At 48.7% G+C, this 8,955-nt stretch overlaps 1 long non-coding RNA gene across 2 annotated transcripts; it reads left to right on the top strand.

Annotated features, from left to right (window-relative positions):
• Window positions 1–2,696: 2,696 nt before the first annotated feature.
• Window positions 2,697–6,762, top strand: LOC125508879. Of its 2 annotated transcripts, XR_007283859.1 has the most exons (4): window positions 2,697–3,014; window positions 3,887–3,939; window positions 4,307–6,476; window positions 6,553–6,762. It is a non-coding gene; the product is annotated as an uncharacterized LOC125508879 (long non-coding RNA). The 2 variants fall into 2 exon arrangements; XR_007283858.1 differs by having other exon boundaries at window positions 2,697–3,939.
• Window positions 6,763–8,955: the final 2,193 nt, after the last annotated feature.

An 8,955-nucleotide genomic window follows, 5' to 3' on the forward strand; every position in this document is an offset into this window, starting at 1 on the left:
GTCGGCTATGTCCAGAAGCTCGTCGAGGGTAGTCGGCTCGTCGCAGAGGAGCTTGTGCTTGAGGAGGGTGCCTTCTCGGCATCCGGCTGTGAAGTATTCTATGACTTGCACCTCGTGCACCCCTTCGCAAGAGTTGCGGAGCTCGGCCCAACGCGTGAGGTAGTCGCGAGTGGACTCGGCGGGGCCTTGTACGCACAAGGAGAGCTGTCTGGGCTTGGGAGCCCGCTTGTAGGTGCTGGTGAAGTTGCGGATGAAGGCTTCTATGAAGTCCAGCCAGCTGTTGATGCTGCGCGGCTTGAGGCTGTTGAGCCAGGTCCACGCCGTGCCTTGCAGCATGAGGGGCACGTACTTCACGGCAACGCGTCGGTTGCCGTTGGCTATGCTAACCGCCGTGGAGTAGTCGATCAACCAATCTTCCGGCTTCACGGAGCCGTTGTACTTGGGCGTGTCTCTTGGGAGCGAGAACCCTTTGGGGAAGGGCTCGTCGCGGATGCGGGGGCCGAAACAAGGCGGGCCGACATCGTCTTCTTCTTCCAACGCCAGGGATCGCGCCAGGCGGTCGATCCGATGGCGGGCGTCGTTCTCGTCGACTCCTTCGCGGCGGCCTAGCCGGCCGCTGAGAGTCGGGTGCGCCACTGGCGGCGGGGCGGGATATCTCTCTCCACGGGGTGGAGGCGGAGGCGGGTTGCCCCGCCATTCCATGGCTCAGGGATGGCCGTCCGCGTCTCGCTCGATGGAGATTCGGGTCCGGCTGCAGCTGACAGCCGGCTCTTTCTCACGCCGCGCGCGGGTGTTGCTCGTAGTCGGTATCCGGGACGTCGCGCCGTGATCTCGGCGCGGGGGAGGGCTTTCCGCGCGGGCGTCGGCTTCATGTCGCTGCGTGGCTGCGTCAGTCAGTTCCTGGATGCGCCGGGTCATGTGGGGGAGGTCTTCGGCCTCCAAGCCGTCCAACTCGTCTACGGCCGCCTGGGCGGCACGCAAGTTCTCGAGCAGAGTGGCATAGACCGGGCGGTCAACTCCCAGCGTGTCGGCGATGACGGCGCTGCGTTGCTTGACAAGGCCGGCCCGGCTTGGCCCGCCCGGGGCCGGCGTGCCGAAGGCGGCGCGGTCAGCTTCGCGCTGGTAGGCCTCAGTGAGGCGTCTTACGGAAGCCAGCCTCCGGCCCTCTGCGAGGAGGGCGAGGCGGCGTGCCTCCAGTGCTTCGTCGTCGGCATTAGCCGGGAGGGGGGTGGACAAGTCGTGGGCCGCCGCGTGCGGGGCGTCGTGGTCGCTCTCGTCGGCCGGGCCGCCGTGGCCGACAACCATCACTTCAGTGGTGACAGCGCCGCAGCCACCGGCTCGGGGAAGCGGGTCGTTGTAGATCGCGACGTTGGTGGGGAAGGCGTCGTAGGAGGCCGTGTCGGAGTCGACAGGCATCGGGTCAGTGGAGCCAACCGACTCCAGATCCACAGCAGGCTCGCTGGAGACATGGAGCTGGCCGAGGAGGTTGGCGAGGTGGTCGGTGCCCGCATCGGAGGCGAGCTCGTCGGAGATGAGGGTTTCGTCGAGGAGATCGGCGGGGCTGCTCGCCGCACAGATGCTGGCGACGCCTTGCAGCGCGTCGTGGCAAGCGCCATCGGGCGTGCCGGGCTGGCTACGCTCGCGGGGGAGGAAGAAGGTTCCCGTCCAGAACAGGTCTCCGGACGACGGTGCACCTGGCCCCACGGTGGGCGCCAAATGTCGGGTGGTAGGTGCGACATATGCCAACGGGTGGCTTATCATTGTGGGAGCCAGTAAGACATCGCCGGTGCCTGGAAACGGGATAAGGCGAAGACATGCACGCCGGCGGATCTTACCCAGTTTCGGGGCTCTCCGTGGAGATAACACCCCTACTGCTGCTCTGCGGGGTCTCCGCATGATCACTAGATGAACAAGTAGCTACACAATGCTCCTTGAGCTGTTTGGTGGGAGGAGGAAGAAGGGCACAGCTAGCCTGCTTCTTCTCCTTGTGGGGTGTCTAGGACTAGCAGGGGGTCGAACCCTTTGCATGGGTGCCCCGGGGGGTTTATATAGGCCCACCCCGGGGGTACAATGGTAATTCGACTGGGCGCGGGGCCCAGCCGTCTGTGACTACGCTCGCCGGCTCCTGCGCCGGCTGCCGGCCCCTTGGTCGACAGGCAGGCCCCACTGTCCAGGGCCTGGTCGGCGGCGGGTTACTGTGGCTCCATCTTGGTGACGTGGGCTTCGTCGTGGTAGGCGCGACTACAGTGCCGCCGCCCGTCGGGCGATCGCTATAGCCTCACCGCGTCTTGTCTCCTTAATGGGGCGTCTCCTTCGAGGGAGGCGGCAAGCCGGCTGCGGGGAGCCGGCTCTGTCTTGGGCCGACTGGTTGGAGGCGTGGCCGCCTTCGGGCGTCTCTCTGCCCGAAGGGGCCCATCGTCTGTGGGCCGCGCTGGCGGCCCGTCGTGGGTGACGTCAGGGTCAACATGGCAACAGTGCCGCGCCGGACGGGTCATGGCTACTCCGTACGGCACACTGTGCCAGGCGTGCTCCGGGATACGGGGGTGGCAGGCTTCACTGTAGCCACGCCCCGTCGCACCGCCGTTAGGTGGGTGCAAACTTTGAGGGTACGGTCTCGACCGCTTTATGGGAGCCGGTTTCTTGGAGTCGGCCTTCTCGTGGCCGGCTTCTCGAAGTCGGCCCTCCCATGGCTTTCTTCATGAGGGCTAAAGTCGGACCGCCTTCCAAAAACCGGCCTGGGTGGCAGCCAGCAAGGGAAGGCGGCTCCATGTCTTGGATTCTTGAGAGCCGGACGGGTTCGTAATTTTTTCAGAAGGGCCAGGGAAAGCCGGCCAGGCTACCCATGACTATTTACTCCGACAGATGAAGACTGAATTAGTTCACAGTTGATCTTGGTTCTATACGATCTTCTATATTTGGGTCTCGTAGGTCTGTCTCCCAAGTGCAACGAGAAGAAATCTGTTAACACATTACTGCATTATATGTAACATATGTCCATTTTCACGGAATGAAGGGTGAGTGCTAATTACCTGTGCTGAACCATTATGGGGCCCCAAACTTTCTGACCATTCGAGTTATACTCCAGAGTCTTGATGTTGACTGAATTGAAAATTTGGAGCTGTCGAGACTCGAGCTTCGTTTTTCGTGGATTAGTGGTTATTGAATTTTTATGCCTTTAGCCCATGCTTGCAGGAACACAATTATTGAGTGGAACAATGGGTGTAAAAGAGTATGTGCAGAGTAAATTTGATAATGTAGAAGCTCAGATTAGAAGCACAAATACGGTCCTTTTTTCCAATTTTTGGAAGCAACAGTTTTACTGCTGCTCCTCCGATGACCGAGGGTAGGCTGCAACTCTAGATACAGAGAAAGCGAGTACATATATATAATCTTTCGATTCTTCTTTTTGTTTGTGATGCTGCTGCATTTTTCTTAAGCAGGGCTTGCCACTTTGTTGCAGTTGTGAGTTCTTTTAGTTTCCTTTTTATGGGCAACCTGGAGCTCAATTCTTAAATTCCAAGGCCATCGAGCAGGACATGGATCACATACTAGGAGTTTTAGTTATGTATGCATCTAATGTGGGCAAACGCATGGGCACATTCTTTTATTTGGCTGGTGCAAAACCTATGAAGTTTTCCCTGTCAGCTAATTTAATGTGCTTACCTCTGCATTAGACAGCTAGCTATTATGATTATACACTACGTTTCCTATGTTATGTGCTTGGTTTTCCTCTTTTGCTCACTCCTTCCATTGTTGGTGAAGGACCGGTCAGTCCATAGTTCATCGTTTGGCTTGCTTCTCGCTAAGCTCTTTCTTCCTTGTCTCCTGTTCGGTAAAATGTCTGAGAGCTGACACAGTTTTGTTTCTCGTTTCCTTGCCTGTCCAGGTTCTTTGTTGATTCGTTGGCAGTTCCTAATTTTTTTCCTGTAGCCGGTTGAGGTTTGTCTCTGACCATTCCTCTAAGATTTAATTTTTGTTTGGCATTTTTTTGTGAAAAGAGAGAGGTGGGAAAGGTACTACCATACTTGTTCCAATGGTTGAGAGATTAGAGGACAGAAGTCAAGAGATTTAGGCGACGTTCAATGTGTATGCGGCTGAAAAGTCAAAGAGAGTAGAACCGGAAGTTTTGCTAGCTATGCTAGCCCAGTATGAGTGCTGCTGCTACTTCTACTAATTTTTTGTTTCTGTTGAGACATATTTTGCTCCCTATTAGAATTGGCCGCCCTATGGGATTCTTATCATATTTGCTTGATCTGGGATGATTTTGTGTCTTGTGACTGATGCATGCCTTGTGCTGGTTCTGCAGGGATTCCACCATTAGCATAAAGATCAAGGCGGCGAGCGGCCACAATTGGCTACATCGTCTCAAGGAGAAGAATTCTTACATGATCCCTGTAACTGCTCGTTTTGTTAATGTCTTCGCCCTATGGGTCCAGGTTCTCAACTTCAGTCCTTCACAATGCAATGTGTCCAGGATCTAAGAATAGACATATAACACTTCTTATAATTCAGACCATGCTTGCCAATAAAGTTGAATGTGCTGGAGCAATAGTTCTAAAACTTCATTAAGTCGAAGTAGGCAACATTTTTTCTTAGTGGCCTTCTTTCTCCGTCGTATCTCAAATGCAAGCAAGCATGCCTTTGCTAAGGGCTAGAAGAAGCCAATGAGTATGTCTAGGATCTCTTTTATATTACTAAGGAATACCTCTTTATTTTTTCTAAATGCACATGATAGACTGTCTGATACTGAAAAAGTATATTGCAACTTCAGAAATTTATGCAAATGATGGCTCTAAGGGTTAGAAGAAGCCAAGGAGTATGTGATAGGCTTTTTTGATAGTTTATCAGAAGAAAGTGTAGAAGAAAATGGAGAGGATGATGAAGTGACTCAAATAGAAGTACGAAATATCTGCGTCAGCAAGCTAGGTATGTTCGAGGAAATAATACTATGCAACATATTTTGTAACCCTTGTTTGTATGCTTGTGTAGACTGACCAGCTAAGTTTATCCATGAAGGCCTTCGTAGATAGACATCATACATGATAACAATGTGTGGGTAACATCTCAACAAGGGTGTATTTATCTGAACTATCAGCTGCAATTCTTTTGGTTCCCAATTCTTCCAGTTGTCCAGATTAGCTGATTGTCCAAAAGCTTATTAGTGAATCTGATGGGTCATCTCATGCTTGCAAGCTTAATCTTTTCACATTGGATTTTCTTGTGCTTAGTTTTGTTCTGACCAGACTTATTTCTTAGTGCTCCTCCGTGTTCCTCTGCATAACTGGATGTGCGGAAGCACCTTACGTGATTATGTGATGATTCTTACAATCCTGCCAATTGTGTCACATATGGATAAGAGGATATATATTCTAGAATATCACAAAAACACACATTTTTACTCTGGTTGTCATTGGTTGGTTGATTCAACAACATTTTGGTGCCTTGCAATATGATTTTCACAATCGTATCAATGCAAGCTCATAGGTACCATCTGTATAAATTTCAGATTAACTATCTCAGTCTCGAAGTTTATAGATTTGGTGGTTCGTTTGCAAGTACGTGAACAACAAGTTAAGCAATAAGTACAAGGCGGCGAGGAGAGTTGCAAATCGATGACCGGCACTTCACATTACAAAATTTTCATTCTTTTTTTTTTCCTGGCTCATGTTCGTATTTTGTTTCGGAGACAAAGAATAATCGAGTTTTGATTGGGACCCTGTTGTGGGAGAAACGGCTATATTTGAAGGGTACAAAAACTATTTTGAGCAGCTAACTACACTTTTTTTTGATAACAGCAGCTAACTACACTTGGAATGAGTAGTTGCTTCTGCTTGAGGACGCCATGGACAAGTTACTCTGGCCCTGGCGCCGCAGCCATGGATATACATGTCTAATTGTTGCTCTTATGTAATTTGGTTGCTTTTGAGTAGTTGGTCTCAAAGAATTTCATAGTTGCCTGGATGTTGTATTAGTTAAGCTATTTCTAGATCTGCCACAGGCTGAGTATTATAACTGTGATTTGGTCGTATTGGTAGCCTCCCGAGCTAATCTTTTGTAGGTTTTCTTAGCTTGTTTCTATGAATAGGATTTGGTTTAGTTCTCAATTGTAGTTTGTTGTTAATGGTTATTCGGATGGGTGTGGCCTCTTTGAAGTCGTGGTTATGTTTTCATTTGCACTAGGCTGGTCGTGTTGGTAGCCTCGCGTCGTAGTCTTGATTTGATACGTCCAATTATGATTTAGACTTTATTTTGCACATCTTATTGCTTATACTTCATAAGTTGACAAAGCTGCTCACATAAGGTCATTTTCTTTTTATGGTTTCTCAGTTTGTATAGTTTACTTGAATGTTGATATGCTTCTCTGCAGAATGCTTTTGCAGTTTCCTGTTCATGGGGTACTCTTAATTAGTGAGTTATTTTTTCTTTGAATGGTTAAGCAATCCACGATTCACTATGAATGAAGTGGGAGGTCTAAGGTAGTGCTTCACTCTTATGTTATTCTGTGTTCACTGTGTGTTCTGTGTGATGTTTAACAGTACTTATGTTCTGCAGGGAACAACTAAGGTTACATTGCAAGGTGTGATGATGCCCGCCTTTTGTTCAACTTTTATAGACCTATTAGCTTGCTATGCTTGACGACTAAACGCTTGCTGCTGCACTTCTGTTATTTATATTCTTTTTTGAACAACTAGCGCTCGTCTGTGTTGTGTATGAGTGAACACTGCAATGATCTATTTCAGTTAAGTGCACTTGTTTTTAACATATGGTGCTCATCTGGGCTGCAAAAGCACATGCATACGTACATCCACATGATTTCTGGGCACAGGACGGCAGAGGAGGCGCGCCAAGGGCACGCCCCAGCCACTAGTCTATCTTCATCAGGGACCGCGTTGGGGGTATTCCTTCCGGCCAACGAAATCATTCGCCTGATTACGCAATGATCGTTCGTTGGACCATCCCTTATCAAATGTTTCCCTCCCCCGTTTACACAAATACAATGTTTTAAATATTTTAATATACACCCCTAACAAAATATTTTTAATATAGATTGTATAGAGACAAGAATAAATATACAAACCTACTAAAATGTGCCTATATACATTTAGTTCAAGAAAAAGTTAAATGTCTTATATTTGTGAACATAGAGAGTATATGAATGAACCATTCAACTCAGAAAAAGAAGAACTAATAGATTGGCTATAAATGGCGTAGCAATTAAGCCAACTTTTTTACCTTTCTCTCGCAAGTGCTTGTGGTCTTTGGGTCATAAGGACATCTTCAACGCGGACCCTGAAACCTCCAAGCGTCTGGACCCAGTTGTTCAGACATTGTTTGTCATCCAACGTCGTCCTGCATCAGTCCGTGGACCAGTCTGGATGTTCGTTTTCCCGTAAACCAAGGGGATTTGCGGGAGTCCGGACCTCCTTCACGTAGGAATTCAACACCCCACGGCCCACCCAAAATTCCACCCGGACCCCACGTCTCCATCCTTCTATCTTTCTTTGCATTGGCTTCCTCACTCGTCGCCGCTGCCGCTCTACAACCCCTGCCGCCCTCCAAGCCCTTCTCGGACCTCCACGACCTCCACCGCTACACTCGGTCGCGCCACTGCTTGTCCTCCACCACCGGTCCACACCTCTCGTTCGTCCACCGCCAGGTACTATCCGCCCTTATGTGGTCACCATCCTTATTAAATTTTTTGTCCCTTCTTTGTAGCAAAGGATCTGGACATGGAGTACATACTTGAGAGAACCAACTGTCGCAAACACCAAGAGGCTCTTGAGAAGTGTTTTGGACCTCAGTACTTGAGGGAACCAGCTATCGTAGACACCCATAGGCTCTTGGCAATGTTTGTAGTAAGAGGGTGGCCAAGTTTGCTCAGATCTCTTTGCACTAGAGATGGAAAAACTGTCCAAATGCTCTACAAGGGCAATATCAGGGCCATGCTAATAAACTCACCATCATTCTTGAAGCAGTTGCATCACAGGACCACTGAATTTGGCATATTTTCTTTGATATGTGCGTGTCTCGTAATGGCATCAATGTCTTGCATCGGTCTCCATTGTTTGCTAGGCTGACTGAAGGGCAAGCCCCTCCTTGCAACTATACTGTTAATGGGCTACTATCTGGTTGATGGTATCTATCCTCCATGGAGTACATTCATTAAGAATGAGCTAGAAAGGAGGAGCTTGCCCTTTAGGGCGTGGTTAGAAAAGTCCCACTTTACCCAAAGACAAGAAGGAACTAGAAAGGATGTTGAGAGATCATTTCGAGCGCTCCAGGCCCGTCTTGCAGTTATTTGTGGACCTACTAAATAATGGGACTGAAAGACCTTGTGGAAGGTGATGACATGTTGTGTGATTATGCACACCATGATTGTTGAGGATGAGAGTGAAGATGATGTGTAGGTCTGGAATTTGAGAACATGGGTAATCATATTCAACTTTTGTATCAGAATCCAGCCATATTTGATGAGTTTGTTCCAATGCATAAACAAATTTGGCATCGAGCAACTCAAATAAGATTTGATTGAGCATCTATTGGCGGTTAAAGGGGATAACTAGAATATATATGTGCTTGATTTTTTTGCGAGGAAACATATGTGCTAGTTGAATTCAAGCTTGAACTAATTTAATTTGTAAACTTAGTTGTATTGTAATATTACCTCCGTCCCAAATTCTAGATGGAGGGAATATTTAAATTAGAACTATTGTTGCATTTCAATATTTTCAATCATCTAAATTTGATATGCTATTATTTTGAGCTTGCAGACATAAAAAAAATAGGCGGGAATTTTAGAGAACAGGGTTGGATGGCCGACTCTTACACCATTATCCGCAGACTGGTCCAAACCAGCCCGCGAATGGATATCATGTCCATTTTGAGATTTAGCATTGGAGATGCCCTAAGACTGTCTACAGTGGGAGTAATTTCAACAGTAACATAGGACCCAAC

Source organism: Triticum urartu, chromosome 5, assembly GCF_003073215.2.
Source record: "Triticum urartu cultivar G1812 chromosome 5, Tu2.1, whole genome shotgun sequence".
Taxonomy (NCBI): Eukaryota; Viridiplantae; Streptophyta; class Magnoliopsida; order Poales; family Poaceae; genus Triticum; species Triticum urartu.